The sequence below is a fragment of the Papaver somniferum genome, chromosome 2 (genome assembly GCF_003573695.1).
Source record: "Papaver somniferum cultivar HN1 chromosome 2, ASM357369v1, whole genome shotgun sequence".
NCBI classification, from domain to species: domain Eukaryota; kingdom Viridiplantae; phylum Streptophyta; class Magnoliopsida; order Ranunculales; family Papaveraceae; genus Papaver; species Papaver somniferum.
In genome coordinates, this window is record NC_039359.1 from 39,143,890 (window position 1) to 39,165,244 (window position 21,355).

Genomic DNA, 21,355 nt, shown 5'->3' on the forward strand with positions numbered 1-21,355 from the left:
CAAGAGAAAAGTTCATTAGGTTCATCAGCAGTTTTAATATTTTGTTTGTTTTCATTTTGTATCTTACTTTTGAGTGTTTAGGTACTTTGGAATCATTTGGAACAAAAGAATAAGAAATCGTCCATTTGAAGAGAAAAGGATAGAGAGATCAATTCATAGGCGAGTCATATTTGGAGCCGGCTGAGATTGCGCAAGGAGGATGTGAAGAATTAGGTTGTCGGTTACCTAGAGCTGACATGCCTAATAATCCGTTGGTGTCTCCTTTCCAACAATGGGTGCCTTAAGTACTTGTCATCATTACCAAGTCCTAAAATCATGATACGTCACTCTATGTTCATTACTCTTCACCTGAAATTGAGAGAGAAAAGAAAGGCGATGCTGGCTGTTGTTTTAGAGTTGGAGACTGAGATATTGAGAGATTCAAAGATGAAATTAGTGGTAGTGAAACAAGATGATGATGCTGGTTCGAAGGATGAAATTGGTTAGGTAAAGAAGAATCAGAATTTCAGAAAGAGGAAGAGAACAGTGAAGAAAGTAGATCTGATGTCGTGATTTGGTGTTGAATGAAGTGGTTGAGTGGGATTTTCAAGTTCTGGCAGGTTCATGGAGAATGGGTTGGCTTTGAATTCGTGTTTGGTTGGAGGACTGAGAAGAATTGTTGGAATTAGGCTTTTGAATTGTAACTTTGAGAAGATGATGATGTTGCTGTGTTTATGGGGTTTCTGAGCTGTGGATTATGATCGGAAGTAGAGAAGAACGACAGTTGTTGATGTTGTTAGATGGAGGTCTTGCTGGTCTGTGCTTGAATGAGATTGCTGGTGATGTTGCAGTCAATGGGGGATTGAGGCTCAACTTTTGGTGGTGGTTCTGGTGATGGAAATAACTGTGTCCTGGGAAGTGGTTTTGCAGCTGTATATGTGTGTTGAGAAGAGAAGGAGAATGGTTCTGAGTAAGCTACAGAATGGATGCTTAGATGAATGTTAAGACAGGTACAAATTGCAGGGGCAAGACAACTAAAATGGTACTGGTGGGTTGATTGCAATGGATAGGTATGATGTTGGCTGGAAGCTGAGAAGACAAAGAAGGAAATGATAATTCTACTGAATCAAGGGTAGTGCTGTAAGGCAGAAGAGAAGTTATAGCTGAGTGACAGTGATGTATGATATCAATTAGGAAGAAAGTTGCAAGGAGTTGATGGTGGTGCAGGGAGTTAGCCAGATTGTTGTTGGTGCTATTGCAAGAAGGAGTCTGTTGCGGCTGGAGTTGTAGCTGCTATTGAAGCAACTGAGAAGAAGAGAAGGTGAAGGTAGGAGTTGAACTCGAAGTGATTGGAAATGGTAGTATGACTTGAGTTTGTAGTGTGTTTGGTTTGCTGCTGGATTGAAGTTACAACAGGGAAGAAGTCAGAAGTGAAGATGTCGCAGAATGCAGGAAAATGATGTTGGTAGTATGGTAGTGCAAAGAAACAATGGGTCTGGAGGTGTTATTGTAGTGACAGTGGCTTGAGCACGGTAGAGTTCAATATGTGCTTGAATCTGGTTGGAATGTGCTGCAGAAGTTATGCATGGTTCGGATATGAAGTTGGAAATGAGCTGAAATGGCAGTGGGCTCTGATGGAGTTGAATTACAATACAAGCTGAAGTGAAGTGATGGTGTTGATGCAATGAATGAAAGGAAGTGTTTTGCTGCTAATGAAATGCAGGTTGCAACTGGTAGATGTATGTGCAGTGCAGCTGGAACAGAGAACAACCATCATGGCTGGAGTTTAACTGGTGAAGTGCAATGATTACGTAACAGAGTTTGGCCTGTGCAACTGGCCTGTCCTAGGACTAGTCATCCGAGTCAGATAGCTAACTCAGTCTTGACCCAGACTCTGACTCAGATGCTGTGAGTCTGCCGTCAACTTTGATGGCTGACTGTAATGTTTGACCGGTAACCGGGTGGATTTTTCCGGTCACCTGAGATACTTTACCGGTCATTTCCCGGCCAACTTCCGGCGATAAGATATCCAGATTCAAAGCTCTTTCAAAGACCGGAATCCAATATTTCTTCCTCATCTTATCGCGCCAACCAAATGCAACCACCAACAATTATCCATTCAGACTATATCAGAACATCGCCACTATATTAGTTCTCAGTTCCATTTCAGTCGAGAAACCCTACATACTCCATAGTTTTCAGCCAACATCACCAGTAATGATTTAACATCCGATCTTCCTCCACCTCCTCTTGTTTTAGCTATAAAGAACAACCATTGAAGTACTGGTGTTGTTTGTACTGCGAATGCAGTAGACAGAGATACGAGTTGTTGGAGTTAGATCAACATCGATCAGTTCGACTTCATAAAAAGAAAACCCATCTGGTTGGTCCTCTCATCAGTAAATTCTTAACTTTACAAAGAACAATCTATGTTATGTGCTTTGTGCGCCAAAATAACGTGTGGTGAAGGAAAAGACATGTCCTAATGGGTTCACGTGCATGCAGACAAAAGAAGTGAATTCCTTGGCCTCTCAGCTCCCTTATCTCGAAGAACCAATGGTGGAGCGTCACTTGCTTGTATAAAAAAACGCAGTTCTTTGTTTTCTTTTGTAGTATCTGCTGGCTATGATGACTTTCATGCCGCTGCGGCTGATATATAGAGATACCAGGCCAGCCATATTTGATCATTTTTATTGCAAACACCAATTAGCTTATGTTAAGCCATTTATTCTTCAGGTGAATGGATTTGCTTGTATTTCCTACAAATAACTCAAAACAACATTATTAGCTAAAATATTGAGTCTTAACTAATATAAATATAGGTATAAAATGTATCACTTATGTGCTTATCATGCTGACTATATCATAATGTTAAACTTTTTTGTAGTCTTCGAAGAAACCTAGGATCATTCCTCGTGCGTCTTCAGCCGTTGAGGGTGAGGATGTTGATGTGCCGGAGGTTAATAATTCCACCAATAATGAGGATGATGAGGAGCGGATTGAGACTACAACGGATCCAACTTTTGAAGCAGCGGGAGATAATGATCTCGGTGGTCGGGAGGTACTGATTGAAGAGGCTAAGGATCTCTCTGCTGAGTGTTCACCTACTCCGCCTGATGATGAGAAAGATGTGCGTCCAATGAACGTAGATCAGGGGTCCCAGCTTTTGAATGTCTCAATAGATGATTTCCAAGTGTCAGGCGTCGAGTTCTCCTTTGGCAAGAATTTCATGCTAGGGGAATCTGGTTCTCAATCGGATAAGACCGCCTTCATGGGTTTATCGCAGAGTTTCAATATTCCATCTCATAACGATAGTTGGGAATTGTAGCCTACCGACACTAGGGAAAAGCATGTCGACGAAGAAGATAATTTCGAAGGTGAAGATGATAAAGCTCTTGCTGCTAAGTCGGCTCCTGGTCAGAACAAGGTTAAAGGAATTGCAACGTCGGACAAATCTGAAGATTCCGTCTTTTTTCAGAAGGTTATGCGGAGTGATGAAGACGATGCTTATGAATGTCTGAAGAGAAAGGGCATTATCAACGTTCCGTTTCCCGTTCTAGTGGTTGAGACTGACAATGACTCTGATGCTTACACGCGTAAGCGCATGGAGGCGTCGTGGCAGCGTGGTCAGAACAAACCCGTTCCTTCTGATTTTGGTATTACTTCTCCAAAGATCATCGCGGAGATGGTAGCTGTTGTTGATGGCGAGATCTACGATTTTCCTCAGCGTCGCATTCTTGAGGTAAATATATCCTCTCATTGTGTATTTGTTATCCTTTGTGAACTTATGTCGGTTCTAACTTGCCGTTATGCTTTGTAGTTGGCCAATAGTCAGCATTGTACTTATTCTATCTACCAGTACTTTAGGGATAAGACGATGAAATTGAAAGCTAAACTTCATCATTCTGACGATGAGTTGAGTGCTGCCAAAACAACTATTGGGAAGAAAGATAAGGAAATTGCTCAGTTAAAGGAACATCTGAAGGAGAAGCAGCAATCAGGTAAAGTGGAGTCTGATCTTCGTCAAGAGAATGTCATTCTTCGGAAGGATTTAGAGAGTGCTCGTGCCGATGCTTCGAATGTGGATTCTGCTTCTATAGGTTCATACCCTCCTTTTTTTCTTGATTTTAATCATCAAGTGTTTTTTATAAATTAGCCCTCATGTCTTCAGCGGGGGTCCCAACAACTGAATTGGCTTCGGGGTGAGAGAAATCGACAAGATAAACGGATGCGTGAACTAGTATCTAAGGTTATAAAGGTATCCAATAGGGGGAACTCTAGTGTGGATGAGTATAAAAAGTTGGCGGAGGGTTTCCGCAGTCAACATGAGTCGATGGTGGGGATGGCGAAATTGGATGAGTGCTCTTTGTTGAGGGGTGAATTTAGGTTTGAGGTTCTACCCGTCCTAGCTAGCCAAATGATCTCATTTTTCTAAGAATAGTAAGAGAGAGAGTTGTCTTTACATTGTACGAATAGTAAGAGAGAGAGTTGCCTTTCCATTGTACTTTGTTCCAAAAGCCCCTTCCTTTTATGACATCATGCCATGTGTCTTTTCTTCTTTAATTACTACTGATGCCATTCCTTCCCTAGTAAAACCTCCTTCTTTCCTATTAATTCCTCCCTTATACTTTCCATCTAATGGATATCCTCTTAGTGGATTTGGGCTTTAGTACCCAAGTCCCCATGTCTCATATTGGGCTTGCCTCCCTTTTAGGGGCACACTAACCTGGCAAAGGGGTAATATTTTTCATGTATCAACATTAGTCCCCTGACTATTGGATTAATTATCTGATGATCTATTAGTCAAAGAACCCCTTTTTGAGCGCCCATCTTCACGATCCATAGACGTGATGGGTCTTTTCCTTTTGTTGAGTTTTCGACTGTGGGCGACGTTTCACCTCCTTGTCGTGCTAAGTCTTTTCTCTTTCCAGTTTCTGACGGTTACCACTCCCCATGCATAACTTCCACGTTCAATCCTCAGGGCGCTCTATTTATAGGACTGTCAATTCGTTTTCTTCTCAATATTTCTTCTTCTTTTCTTCCACGCACACGCATACACTCGTCATTTCTAGGAGCTATTCCAATATCTCTTCGTCTAAGGAGTCTAGTGAATCCGACCAACCCAGGAATGAGGACCCTGAAGAAGCCGAGTATTCTGATCAGGACGAGATCATCTTACCCGCCCCGGCGGACGGTAGGTCATACTGTTGCTGAATTTACGAGTGGTCCTGCCTTAAAGCGCGCTCTGATGCTAAGAGAATTCCGCGGAGGTAAGCGTGTTTTCCCTCTAGACGACATCCTAGCATATCGCCTTCTGAATCCGCCCGTACTTCCTTATCCTTCCGCTCCCGGATGGCTTTTGCGACCCGAGTCAGAGACCATGGACGCTTTCGAATTTAAGACCGTGTCGCGGATGGCCATCCATCGTGGTGACTACGATCTTCCCGCCATCGATATTCGATCTAAATCTAAAAATTACCCGGTGTGGCCATATTAGGCGTCCCGCATACGCTCCAACCTCAGTCATGATGATACTCTCCGAAAGGCAGGCATCAATGAAGCTATATAATCGTCTCTTAAGCGGAAAGTAAATAGGTGCATTCGCGATATAACGCGGCTTTTCTGCCGCTGGGATCCTCCCGTGCATACTCTCCTCACGGTGTGCGGGGAAGCCACTGTCGTTTTAGAAGACGTTGTCGCTCTTACAGGGTTTCCGATTCATGACAGTCATTCATACGATGAGGTGGTCGTCTAAGGAGCGCTGAACGAAGAGGATAAATAACTGTGTACTTATTTGTTGAAGTGTAAAGATGATTCCCGTCGTGAACTAGTGCAGAAGAGTCAAGCGCCATTGGGGCGAGGCGGAGACAAGGAGGCCACTGGCGCAGGTAATAAGGGGGAATCTTCGTCCGCTCTGAAAGGAAAAAACAAGTGGGTGGAGAGGAAGGCTCCTCCTAAGCGCCCGTCTGAAGATCGCCTGTTATCTAGCTCCATCCGCGCTTATGAGCCGATTCACGGTTCATCAAATCCAACGGGAGCTGGCCCTGAATGGTTTTTTAAAGTCAAACATCGCGCTTCTTTTTCTCTTTGGTTGAAATATTGGGCTCCCCAGATAGTTGATGGGAAAGATCTCCCCCCCAAACGCAAGGAGAAGAATCCCCGTGTGGAGCTAGCTGCATTCATCTTGTTTTGGATTTGGCATGACGTATGTGGATATAGTCCCCAGGATACTATCAAGGGTAAGCTCGTGACAATGGCTGTGTTGTTGTCTCGCGGCGTCTCTTTTCCGCTGGCACCGATGTTCTTAGGTGGTTTGTACCGCCATCTTGATATGTTATGTCAGGATCTCCTCCTGCCAGTCTCCTAGGGTGGAAACCCCCCCTTATGTGATAGAGGAATACTTGAATATACCTGAGTGTAACTGGACTGAAAGTAGTATAAAGAAGAAAGTCAGGCGGGAGGCGAACCAATCGTCTACTCCGCGCCCTTGTTCCTCTGCTAGCACCGTGCCTTTGCAGCCTCGTTAAAGCCATCGGAGGAGCGCATCACAGCCTCTCGGGGACATGGGTTGCAGCCCGACTCCTTCGTTCGTGGATCAGCTAAGGAGCTTAGGGGTTAGCCTCCCCATAGGATCTGGTTGGGTGTCATTTCTCCTTCATATACGTGCCAGGGGGAACCTCCGGTATCTCGTAGTGCCATGATGCAATCAATGAGCCCTTCTGGGTCCAGCCGGTCAGTTTTTGGTGAGTCCCCATCCCACGTGGCGTAAGCCGTTAATGATCCTGCAACTAACTCCATATTTAATACGTGTATTTGTTTTTGTTATTCCTCTCTTTTTTCCTTTCTCTCCTCTTTTCTTATAAATTTAAGTTATTTTGCGATGGTGCTCATTTCTTATTTCTGAGGCTCCACTAGTGGCTCTGAATCGTCTTCTAGTTCCTCGGCGTCTTGTCCTAAAGTCGCTGATACTCCTCTAGGCTCGTCGGTTCCCAAGGTTGGTTTTCCCTTTCCGCTCTCTCCTCTTTTTTTTCTTTTTCTTTTCCCCCTCTTTTTTTTGACATGTTGTCGTTGGTATTAGGATATGGGTAAGAAGCGAAAAGAAACCACAAAGCCTGACATGGATGGTTGATGCGTGTCGTGAGTGCAACAAATTAATAATCTTATTTCCACACAATTGACTGGTAATATAATGGAAGTAAGGATCGTTCCCACAAAGAGAAGTGAGTTTTAATTGTCAAAGTGTCACAAAGGGGGGGGTGGTTGTTTTAGATTGTGAACAAAGTAAATAATCAAAGCAAATAAAGTTGTATTGTAATCAATAGAGAGAGATATGATCGAGGAATCCTTTGTAGCGCCCCCAAAGCTAGCAGCTGACTAATCCAACAGATTAACTAAATAAAGAAGCACTAAGAATCTAAATCATTTACTTAAATGTTCAATTAAGAAATCTGCTACAAAACTTAACCCAAAACTAGCCCCGCTCAAAATTATATATAGAAGAACTCCTCTCACATGATACATATACGATAGTTATTCGGTTTTCAAAAAGAATATACAACATAATAAATATAACAGAAGTAATCTAACAAACATACTCGATTCCTCGAAGCTTTCGCTGCGCAACTCTGATCTGTCTCTGAAACTGAAAGTGTGAATGGGTGAGCACATCATCCCTAAAAGGGATGTCCAACAGGAATAACATTTAACTTTAAAGAAATCATGATCAAAATTCGGAAAACAATACATGTTTTCCCTAACATCAAAGTGACTAAGTCACTGGAAATGCACAAACAATGTATATGGAAAAACTCCTTCTTCAAACAATGTACTATATTGAGTGTCGACCAATTCCTTACACACCCTATTAGTTTATATTAGTGCCAAATTCCACACCTCATAAGCATAAAAGTTGAATTCATGTAGATATAAATGAAGGAGTATATCCTATATACCACACGTGGAAATTCTCATTTCCCATAACAATTCATAGTGACAAACATTACAAGTCCTTTCCAATTCATGGAAAGAATCAACAGAACAATCATAATACAAACTAAACAATGTATGAAATGCACAAACAGACAATGCATGAGTTTGTAAAACATAAACCTTTGTAAATGAAACAACAATGGTTTCGAAAGAGTTAAAATAATCCCACCTCTTTTGATGACAAGCCACGCCTACCTCGAGATCAACGATCTACTGGTTCATCCTTTGAAGAAATTGTTGTTAATAATTAACTGTTAATCACACAAAAACTCTAAAAATCTAGCCAAAATGGCTCACACAAGAATCATACAAGTCTAACTAATGGTTCTAATCCCATTATGGTATCTCATTCTCTACCTTTAACATAACTAAGAGTTTACTAATCCAATTAGGTTGGTTCTATAGTCCATTAGCTAAGTCTTAAGAATGTCTACAACTTTGTAGAAGAATCCAAAGGCTAATTCGGACCATAAGGGGTCCAAAATATCAATTTAGGAAAATAGAGTCATCCTAGTCAACTAACAGTCACTAACGGTCAAACTGACAGTCCAAGGTCAAATTAAAATTCAACGTCTAAGTCTAGGTTAGAGTCTAGTCAAGGTCAGGTCAAGTCTGGTCAACTGAGTCCAAGGTTCACTGAGTCAAGTCGGGTCAACTGAGTTAAACTGTTTCAACTCAGTCAGATAACTAAATCATCTAAAAAGAAAACGAGTCTGACTGATTAATTTCAGTCAGACAAGCCAAAGGTTCTTACCATCTGCAATTCTTAACAACAGTTCAACTTCATTCTATTTCATTACAACATTTACAAGATAATATAGCTTGCCTGCTACATCAATTGCAAGCCTCACTGAAGCTACAAGATAATCTTTACATCCATCAATACTTGATACACATCTCAGGCCTAAGATCAGTCTTCAACTCTATCTCAACACTTTCAAAATCACTACCTTAATTTCTGCAACACCATATGTATCAACTTACTCTATACACAACCTTCTTACAAGAAGTTCACCTGCACAATTAGACTTCAACAACTACGACTCAGATTGCAGTACAAAATAATCTGCAACTCCCTGACTTAAACAACAACCTTGCAACTTCATTTCCACCATCTCTCCATGAACATCGACATCATTATCACCACCAAATCATAACCTCAACCATCTTCAGCTTATGCACATACCCATCATATCCGTTCCCCTATACAGTTCATACATTCTCTACCATCATGATTTCAACAACAACATATCCTATATTTCATCTCAATACCAGTTCTAACAATTCATTCATAAATCCTCCTTATAATTCATCTTAACAACAATTCCAGCATCATTATTGTTCTTTCCTTTAACTCCTAATAACACCAGTTCACTTCCAAATTCATACCCTTATCAATCTCAGTTCAATTCATACTTATCAACCATTTCATAATTTCAACAATTGAAATGAATAACTTATCTACAATCACATAGAAGAACAATTACATCAATTTAGGAATGCTCAGGCAATTGAGTTCAGGTTCTTCTCCACCTGATTCAATTCATCAACCTCAAAACAGCTCCACAAAATCTAATTAACTCCAACCATTTCCTCAATTATTCAAATCCAGTCCTTAATTCTTCTTGTTCATCGCCAATTCAAACTTAAAACCAAACTACTGAGAGATCCTAGTTTCAAAAACGACTTCAAATCCCTAACTTCATCAAACTCGAATTACTCCTGAACTCTAACCTTAATTCATTCAATCGATCAATACCCATCTCAAATCCCTTTCTTAAAACATCAATTTCATCTTCTAATTCATCTTTGAATTCTTGTAGAAACCCTAACTTTTCAATTCATCATTGAATCAGCTTCAGAACTTCACAAGAAGACCAAACCCCTTTGTTCTTCATCACCAACTACCCAAATCATTCTTCAATTAACCAATTCCTTCATATCTTGAACCTAAATCGAAACCCTAACTTCGATCTACAGCAACAACTTAATCTTCTTCTTCTTCAGAGTTGATCAACATCAACACCACCCTCATCTCATCATCAACATCTTCTAATTCATCTTCTCTAATTCATCGACCGTCTCTCTCTTTCAAGCCAACTCTGAATCACACGCAGAGAAAAGAAGAACATGAGAAGAAGGAAATAGAAGAAGAATGGAGAAAGAAAAAGAAAAGAAGAAAGAATAAGGGAAAATTAGGCTAAGGCCCAATCCATGGATAACCCATAATATGAGGCCCTTAATTAAAACAAATTTAAACTAGGCCCCGAGTTATTAAAGGACATCCATACCCTTTTATATATTGTCAAGCCCATAATTAAATAAAATTTAAAATTTAAGCCCAAAATTATTAAATGTAGGCCCAAAATTATTAAAATACAGTGTGAATGTGTAAACAGAAGTTACACATGCATATGGCATGTGTATCCAGAAGTTACACATCCTTATGCCATGTGTAATGCAAAGTTACACATCAAGAAAATAGACATCAAAAAGAACGCATACAAAAAATAAATGTAATACTTTAATATTCATTTATTAATTTCTTAGCATGTGTAACTAGAAGTTACACACGCATCTGTCTAGTTTAATTGAGAGTTACATATGCATCTATCTAGTGTAATTGAGAGTTACACATGCGTCTGATTTGTGCTTTTATGAAGTTTAAATCTGTGCCTTTCCTTCTTGTCTTCCTCCCTCCAAAATGCTTGCATATCTGCAACGAAATAAACATCCATGTATTAGGTTGGATGAACAAAAAGCAAAAAAAGAAAAAAAATATTAGAACGAATTGTAAGGCAAAATTATAGAACAAAGATCACAGAAAATACACATGATAACCTATCTTAGCATGTGTAACTGGGAGTTACACATGCATCCGTCATGTGTAATCATCAGTTACACATCCATATCGATGTGTATGCAGAAGTTACACATCCTCATGAGATCGGTTTCTTCACAACACAATAAAGAAACTTGAAAGCAAGTGAATGTATCTTGAGTCAGAACCTCATTCTGCATCCAGGTATGAGTAACAAGCTATAATATACGCAGAAAATGACAGAATAGGGTCAATGCATAAACAAATCATTATGTTGTCCATACACTACTTTTACTATGGACTTGTTATGGACTTAAACTGGTTAACATATCTCCACTAGTTAGTCCTACATTTACTTAAACAAACCATTTCCACTACTTACCTATAGACAGAGATATATAGGGGCATCTGGATTTGCTCGCAGTAGCATTAACTTATCACCTCGATCATCATTGACAACAAGCCGCTCATTTTTATTGCTTCAGGAACAATTGCTCTAAATTCTCAATCACTAACTGAACCTGAATCATTCAAAGCACAAGTAACTACTTAGGTTTAATCATACACAATACTACTACTTGTGAAAGACCTACTAATTTGGTAACCAATTGTGTAAATACTATATGTAAGTAAAATATATGTAACCTGAAGTTACACATTCAATCGGCATGTGTAACTAGAAATTACACATCAAATTAGCTTGTGTAACTAGAAGTTACACATCTAATTAGCATGTGTATCTATAAGTTTCACATACTTTTGCATACCAATAAATACAAAAGGAAAATCAAACACAATCAGCTAAAATTCCCAATAAAAATTTAATAGATGTATTATGTTACAAATAAGTCTCACAAGGTAGTAAATTCAGTGATTGTTAGAACAATCAATCTTAACTAATTAAACTACCGAATTGCACGCCATAATACTTTTAGTACTGCAATCAAGTAATCTAAAGAACACTGTCAGCTGTATTTTAATCTGATTTATTGACATAGCGCATACTACTGAGAAATGATGACAGAGTTAATCCATAAGTACAGGTCTAGTTAAGGGTTCAGTGCAGGCTGGAAGCCAAATAAACACTATGAATACTGAAAAGAAAAAAAAAATGTAAATTATTATGTATAACGTACCATATCCAGAGTGAAAACCCCTCAATCTGGCTTTTGTCATTCTCCGTGCATGATATGGAGAGTGAATGTGGTTTGGTTTGCAGCTGATGAATCCATCTTTAACCAACTTCATAATGTGTTTCCCTGCACAAGACAACACAAAACCAATAAACTCAACAAAAAAATAAGCATAACGTAGATAGAAACCAGTAGATCCGCATAGCATGTGCAACTAGCAGTTACACATTCGGTTAGCATGTGTAACTATAAGATACACATTCAATTAGCATGTGTAACTTGCAGATACACATGCATCTGAATTGTGTAACTAGGAGTTACACATGTATCATACTTATATATGTCAACATAAAATCAACAAATTCATACGATACATTAAGTGGTAAAGTAACTGAGTCCATAAGACCCTACATAATATACCAAAAAAAGTAATGTTCATCTATTATCCATGTAGCAAAGCTTGCAATTTATTCTATGCGGCTATGCCTCGTTTATAATAATGAACCTATATATCTTGGGGGAAAATGGTTACCATCAAAAAGTTCAGGTACTTGGGCAGAAGATCATCGAATCCATCTGAGATGAAGACACGTCTGACGTATAACTTCAAGTTGGACTTGTTAGCATTGTAGTAACTCCCATACAGATCATGAGGAGCCTTTGGAGGAACAAAAAGAACAGCCTTGAACTCAACATCACCTTCATCACTAACTTGACTTGTTCCAATCAGACCAAACACCAAAAATCCTGCCAAATGAGCTATAATTCATGTCTCATGCTTAGGTATATGAACAAGCAAAGTATGAAATTTTTCTTCTGAGCCAGCTGACTCAAATCCAGAAATGAAAACAAACAAAGAATCCTTCCAAATGAGCTAATCAGTATTAAGAACAAGTAAGATATGATCTCCTGAGAACAACAATTATTCCTTATGATACAAGAAGGAACACATGATTTGACGTGTAAATAACACACAACCCAAGCTCAGCAAGACCACAGACAAAGCAAAACAACTAAGCATTTTTAAGGTTTAACGTCAAACTCTATATAAGAAGTTGCGTAGAGGAAGATAGAGATGAAGTATTGTACTGTCACTACGAGTTACACATGCATTTTGTACTCAAACAAGAAAACACCCCAATAAAAAACTAAAATGCCCTCCTCATTTAATAAATTGAAACAGTGAAATCATTAAGATGGACCATATTTTCAGTTCCAAAGAGAACAACATACTTTTTTTTAATCTGATTCACTACATGTCTAATAGCCATTTTAAATTTTGCGTAATGTGACTGTCTGACTGAGAGGAGGTAAACATTTACTTACTATCCAATGCGCACTCTTTCAGTTACACATATCAGTTTCCTAAACCAAAAAGATCTGTCAGACTATAATTAGTAGTAATATCTTACAAAACATGAACAAATCGAGAGGCTACTCTAAGATATGAATGCATTAAGTTCATATATTGTTAACAGACATCAACCTAAGCCTTATTATCTCAAATTAAAAATTAAAATCAATCCTAATAACTAACTTACCTGATTTCAATCCCTATTTTTTCACTTTACCTAGCCTGCAGATCCTCTACATACCAAATATTCACCGCAAGCAACACAAACAAGTTATTATATACAAATTGACATTGAAAACACCGCCATCAGCACCAATATTGGCTCCAAATCCTCATCTATAACCTGCACTTCCTCCACCACAACCTCCTAGAATCACAAACTTAATGGAACAGTTGAAACACTCTGCAATTCCACCACCACTGCTGAACATGACACCTCCACTTACTTCTCCACCACTCAACAGGTCAAAAATCCCCCACTAAAACCTGCATCTGCGCCACCACCACCACCTCCTCATACTCAGCATGGCTAGAAGCCAACAAGTATCATTTCCAGTAAAGGTTTCTTCCAACATAATCAAACTATGGTAGAAGATTAAACTTCCAGTAAAATTGAAAGCATAATTTCGATTAGATATATAGTTTGTGTCATGAAACTGCATCTGTTGTTATTGTTTAAACAATTGAAAATAAATTTCGTAAAATTATCTATCAAGAATAAAATGAAATTGAAAATTAAGAGTGGTTGAAATTAAAATTAAAACTATGGGTAATAGAGACGATGATTTGCTGATATCAAATCTCAAATCAGTTTATAGATCGGAGCTACAATTATATTTACGTCGATTTTGATGAAGAACAGATCTGAAATATTTGTTCAAAATTCTTCAAAAAAATTACATCAAAACAACCAGAGTGAGTAGATGTTGTATATTAAAGATCCAAACTCTGATCAAGGATCAAACAACGAAATCGAGATTCGTTTTCATATTTTTTTCAAAACTTTTAAAATCAAACTTCAGAGATTTTGATTTCAACTCGAGATTGATAGATTAAAGCTCTTAATTAAATTAAAAAGGATATGAAAAGATTAAACTTACTTTGGTTCATTTTTCTAGATGTTTCTCTTCGATTGAATTGAATCGAGTTTCTTTATGCTCGGATTTAGGTTCGTATCATTTGGTTGATTCTTCTTCAGATCTTCTCATCACTGAAATCGCAAGAACACGAGTTGTTGGCGATGTTTAACTGTGTGAGAACTTGATTTCGAGAGAGAATAATTGTTTCAGATCTGGAAATGAAGAGAAACCATTTCTGCAGGAGATAAACTCGTCTGGAAGAGAGAGAGACGAAATCTGAAAATGAAAAGAATCTTCTGATATTCCTCTTGTTTATATACAAAAGGGTAGTGTTATCATTATTAAAATCTCTAATAATTAATTATGGGCCAGATCCGAAGAAAATTTGATATTTTCGGCCTAGTAATATCATTTTCTTAAAGCATGGAGTTGATAGTGGATGATCCATTTAGTGGGGCTTCTATATATTGAACCCGTATAGTAGGGTGATTCTAGTATTTTTCACTAAGAGAAAACTAATTCTCTTTGATCGATTTAAGGAGATAAGACCAAAAGGAAACACTAGGACACGCACTTGATTTGATAAGGGAAGCCACAACGTGTCAATTTTGCATCAATAGTTATTTTCCATGAAATAACGATTTTACCCTTCATACTAAATCAAGGATATCGTCTTCGTCTGATATCCGATTGACATATTCGAGTAGTCCATTCTGCGTAACTTTTCGAGACCTATTCAATGGTACTATTTTCGTAACTATATCATTGTTATATTAATTCCTATTAATTAACCTTCATGTTAAACTAATCGAGTTATTATCGGCTAATACGTCTCTTGACTAGTCTAATAGCGTTGACGAGCTTGAGGGTCCTTACATCCTTCTTTGTATATAAACCGTCAATGATTTATTATAGTTGCATACTCGTCGTTAATCATATATTATCATCAACCGTAGAATAACATCTAGATCAGTGCTATCCCCTAAATTCCTTATATCACTGGATACGGAAGTTCTCGCCAACCAGATTCTATTCAACGAACCACCAAGTAGTATATCACTCAAGGTGTAATCCAATCGAATGCTTTATCTTTTGTGAATTTATAGGTGTTGATAGTAATTTTTAGCTTAGGGTTAAAATCGTAAAACCTTAGTCAAACAGTGACCTCACACTTTAGTAATAATGTCGACCACTAGCACATTTATTGAACTATTCAACATGCCTACGTAAAAATTACTGGGGTACCTTCTTTTTTATACACTATATTCCACGGCAGAACCCTCAATAATGACTGGAAACATCTCCGCGCCAAGGCATGCCAACCATGCCAGCTGCACCACAGTGCCAATGGAATACCATGCCAGCCACATCTACGCGCCAAGGCATGGCAACCATGCCAGCCGCACCACTGTGCCAATGGAATACCATGCCAGCCACATATCCACGCCAAGGCATGCCAACCATGCCAGCCGCACCACGGTGCCAATGGCATGCCATGCCATCCACCCACAATTCCGCACGCAGCCGCACCACCGTGCCAATGGCATACCATGCCAACCACATCTCCACGCCAAGGCATGCCAACCATTCCAGCCGCACCACAGTGCCAGTGGCATACCATCCCGGCCACATCTCCGCGCCAAGGCATGCCAACCATGCCAGCCACACCAAGGTGCCGATGGCATGCCATGCCAGCCACATCTCCGCGCCAAGGCATGCCCACCATGCCAGCCGCACTACGGTGCCAATGGCATACCATGCCATCCACATCTCCACGCCAAGGCATGCCCACCATGCCAGCCGCACCAAAGTGCCAATGGCATACCATTCCAACCACATCTCCGCGCCAAAGCCATGCCGGCCCTACCACATCCCGATGGATGCCAAACGAAGGGTTGCAACAATCAACGGCTACACTTCCATCTGAAATGCAGATCTCAGCCGTCCAAGTTCGCCACCTAATGCATGGAAACTTCCGTCCCAAGGCCAAATCTCACGGTTTTGCCAAAACCCTAATTTTGGCCGCGCCTAAAATATGCCAAAGCCATGCCGGCCCTGCCACATGCTGCTGGCTGGAAAACGAAGGGTTGCAACAATTGACGACTACCCTTCCATCTGAGATGCAGATCTCAGCCGTCCAATTTCGCCACCTATCGCATGGCAACTTCCGGCCCAAGGCCAAACATCATGGTTTTTCCAAAACCCTAATTTTGGCCGCGCCTAAAATATGCCAAAGCCATGCCGGCCCTACTACATGCCGTTGGCTGCCAAACAAAGGGTTGCAACAACTAACGGCTACCCTTCCATCTGAGATGCAGATCTCATCTTTCCAAGTTCGCCACCTAACGCATGGAAACTTCCGGCCCAAGGCCAAACATCACAGTTTTGCCAAAACCCTAATTTTGGCCGCGCCTAAAATATGCCAAAGCCATGCCGGCCCTGCCACATGTCGCTGGCTGCCAAACGAAGGGTTGCAACAATCAAAGGCTACCCTTCCATCTGAGATGCAGATCTCAGCCGTCCAAGTTCGCCACCTAACGCATGGCAACTTCCGGTCCAAGACCAAACATCACGGTTTTGCCAAAACCCTAATTTTGGTCGCGCCTAAAATATGCCAAAGCCATGCCGGCCCTACCACATGTCGCTGGCTGCCAAAAAAAGGGTTTCAATAATCAACGACCACCCTTCCTCCTGAGATGCAAATCTCAGCCGTAGAAGCTTGCCACTGAACGCATGGGAACTTTTGGCCCAATGCCAAGCCCTAATTTTGGTCGCGCCTAAACTATGCCAAAACCTTAGTTTTGGCCGCGCCTAAACTACGCCAAAATCCTATATCGGTCGTGCCTAAGCCATGCCACTGGTTGCAAACGAAGGGTTGCAACGATCAACGGATACCCTTCCTCCTGAAATACGAATCTCAGCCATACAAACTTGCCACCAAACAATGTCACAATCTCTTGGCCGTGGTGCCAATTCTTGGCCACGACGCCAAAACCCTAATTTGGCCGTGCCAAGAGCATGCAAGCGCTGCAACCATGCCGCTGGTTGCCAAACGAAGGGTTGCAATAATCTACGGCTACCCTTCCTCCTGAGATGCAGATCTCATCCGTACAAACCTGCCAACAAATGACTCGTGGCAATGTCTTGGCTGCGATGCTAACTCTTGGTCACGGCACCAACTTGGCTGCGATGCTAACTCTCTGGTCACGGCACTAACCTGACTACGATGCTTATTCTTTGATCACGACACCAACTTGGCTAAAACGCCAAATCCTTTGGCCACGCCACACGTAGAAACATGCTACACGTTTTCCACGAAAACACTCGAGACATCAAAACATGTCACAAACTGGGGGATGCTCATCAGGGTATTGGTCTGGCGGTTTACAGCGTGCGGCGTACACTACGCCCGTTACAGGAAAGTGTCATAAGGGTGAGGCGGTTAGTAAATACAATAATTAATGGTGAAACGTTTCCTTCATTATGGAAACATCAATTCTAGGTGTTACCCCTTACCATTTTCTTCTATTTACTCAACCGTTTCCACTTCTTACGATACCAGGGTAAGTTTCGTTGCGACTTGTATAAATAGGTCTCATCTATTTCCACAAAAGACAAGTTTTGGTCAGGAGAATACAACACTCATAATTCACTTGTTAGCTTTCCCATCTGTTAGCTTTACAATTTCTGATACAAGTCGTCAAACAACTACTCTTCCCGAATCAACTATTCTGGTCTCAACACTCTCTTCGCTTCCCTCCCTAGACCAACCCTTCTCCTTCACTTTGTGACCGAAGCAAGTCTGGAACGGCTATTTCTTGGTTTAGGACGGATTTGTACAGATTGATCTCTCGAATCAAAGTACTCCCTTGTAGTATATTGTTTAGGGTTTAGACTCGTTTCTCACCCACACACTCGTTATTACCAAAATCAGCAGAAACTGTTTTCACCCTCAAATAATTGGCGACCACAGTGGGAGATTAATCTCTCGGTTACAATATAAATTTCCGATTACCGATTTCATTCTTCAACCCATATATCAAGGTGGTAGAAGCAAACGATCCGCTCGAGGATCAACGACTTAGTCACCAAACGACCCAGTTACCAGTTATCACACGACAAGGAGTGACTGGGGAATTTAAGATGGTAGAAGCAAACAATCCGCTCGGGGACCAATGGCTTGGTCACCAAACGGATCAGTTATCAATTATCATACGAAGGGGAATGACTGGGGACTTCTTTCGAGCAACACGACGTCGCCAATAAAACGCGGACTTACGCCCTCGGATCCATTTTGTTGGGGGGGGGGGGGGGGACCTTAAAAGCAAGTAAGTCTTGTCATGCAAAATACATAACCAATTACTTTAGGTCTCCGCATTGAAACCAAACACCATGTTATTTCCAAATTTACTTTCCACTGTCATGCAACATTCACGGTTCCATGAATCTCCTGGAATTTCTGTGCTACTTACAGTCATAATCAAAACAACATTATTCTAAAACAATTCATCCCAAAGAATAATCCAAAACCCTCATAGGCAACAATTATTTATCAACCCAAAAAATCCAGAAAACCAAACCATAAACTAGGATTTTCGTTTGCCTTTTAAAAAAAAAAACCTTAAGCAAAAGAAGTTTAGAAGACAGAAGTACATTCAAGGGAAGCCATTCAGCAATGGCTTGCTCTTCATAGAGAAAGCCTCCTTCGTGCTTTGGAGAGCCGCCCGTTTCAGCTTCAACCTTTTGGATAACCTTTCAATTTCCGCTTCCTGTTGTTTGATCACATCCGCGGAAGGGCCTTCGATCGCCTCTGCTTGCAACTTTTGGGTCTCGGTAAAACCCTCAACAAACCATGAAGCGTTTAACTTGTAGTCTACGCACGTGTCACGATGGAACTTCCATCTTGAGATTACATCCTCGGAGACGGTGTGGCCAGTCACATTGCACATGTCGTCAATCGAAGATAAGAATCCGCTTCAACTTTCGCTTCAGCAGCCGCTCCGCTTCAACGTCCTCCAGCAGCGGCTCCGCTTCAACGTTCGTTTCAGCAGTCGCTCCGCTTCAATGCCAGCTACAGCAGCCGCTCCGGTTCAGCGTTCCCCCCATAAGCTGCTCCGGGATCCGAAGACGAAGCTTCAATGTTTTGTTCTATAAGTTTCAACAAGAACCGAAGCCGCTACAACGCCTCCTTCCTGCCAAGGTTTGTGCCCGTGTACGCCGCTCCTCCTTCCAAGGATCATGTCGTAGCCGCCACTCATTATTTTAAGGATCGTGTCGTGGCCGCCACTCCTTCCTGCCAAGGATCGTTCCACCACACTCCCCATGTCAAGGATCATGATCACAGCTAGCCAATTTCCTTATTCGTGGCCGCCTTTTTATCCACCCCTTCAAAGCTCGTGGTCATGGACGGTTTGCCCGCTTACGCATCCAGCCAACCTACTTTGTTCCCACGACGATGTAGTGCCTTCTGGTCACATCTGCTGCCAAGAACTGTTGCCTCTCGTGATACCATCTAGAGATTCACCGTGGAAAAATTCACTACGAAGATGGAAACATGTAAACCACACTTTGGGACTGAGGATCTATACGGAGTCCCTTCACTGTCAAAGATCAGAAGACACGGTTAACCACGACAAGGTCATCTACTCTTCAAGGATGTAGCATAAGAGTACCATCACCTCTCTGTCTAGAAGACGCCTGCAACACTTTACGAGGCCGCGGTGGATCCCAAGCCTGCTTAAGAGGAAACAACTTCATAAACCGAAGAAAAGTGCGACTGGGGACTGCTCATCACATTCAATCCCGACGACCATCAAAGATTCATGAGAATATTTCGTCCATGTAATATTCTAAGCATCCCAGCGTCACATACAGAAGAGTACAATGAGCTTGTATCAAATCCCGTGGACATGGATTCAAGGCGATGCAATGAAAGTATGCTACACATGGGGACTACCAGCATGGGACGCTTTCACTCCCCTCAACAAGACTCCAAAATCACGCCACAAAGATATATTCACATATTCGGCCGTTCCATCAGATCTAACGGAAGTATAACTGGGGACTTCTCACCGCATCCCATTCCATACGATAGTCCAAGATTCAGAAGATAGTTCGAAGGATGTCGCTTGGAACAAAATCCTTGAAGACTTGATAGCAGCACATCGGCAACATAACGCCTCCTAACTCATCTATTTCATCCAGTGGCTCTGGAAATACAAACATCCACAACATATTGTCATCGCGATCAAAAGTTCCAAGCACTGAACAATCTAAAGTCAAGGATGGACCGACAACACAACCACGATCTCCAAGATTAGCCCTGACATGATCGTTTCCGAGCATATGTTTCAGCCATCCGTCCCAAGAATGCAATGGAGTTTAGTAAATTTTGGAATCCACTTGAGAAACACTACAGACGAAAGCACGGATCCGGACGGGCAACATAAAACAGAAGAGGTCGATACCTCTTTTCATATGGACGGAATTTCTAGAGTTTGCACAAAATAAAGATTCCTTCTTGCTCCATGAACGAGAATAGATGACCGGGTGCGACTATGCTACCTCGAGCCCGCAACATCCCTCCTGAATTCTTCCTGAGTTTTACTGTCGGGCTGTTTTCACCTCCTAAACGAGCCCAAAACCTAAATGTTACTACGTTGGGGAGATGGGAAATTCTTTTCCGATCGGAATGGAGGGGAGGACCATCAAAACCCGAGTTCGTACGATATTTCTACAACGATTTTAGTAAGTGGCGCCAATTAGGGTTTGGGCATGTCAAACCCTAATTTAGACAAATTGCCAGGCGCCATCACCACCGTTTGGTAGTTGAAGTTCCAGATCCATCACCACCGTTTGGTATCCGAAGTTCCGAAACCAGTTCCCATCCTTCCACGGAACTGAAGCTAGTCGTCATCCTTCCATGGAACTGAAGCCAGTCGTCATCCTTCCACGGAACTGAAGCCAGTCGTCATCCTTCCACGGAACCGAAGCCAGTTTC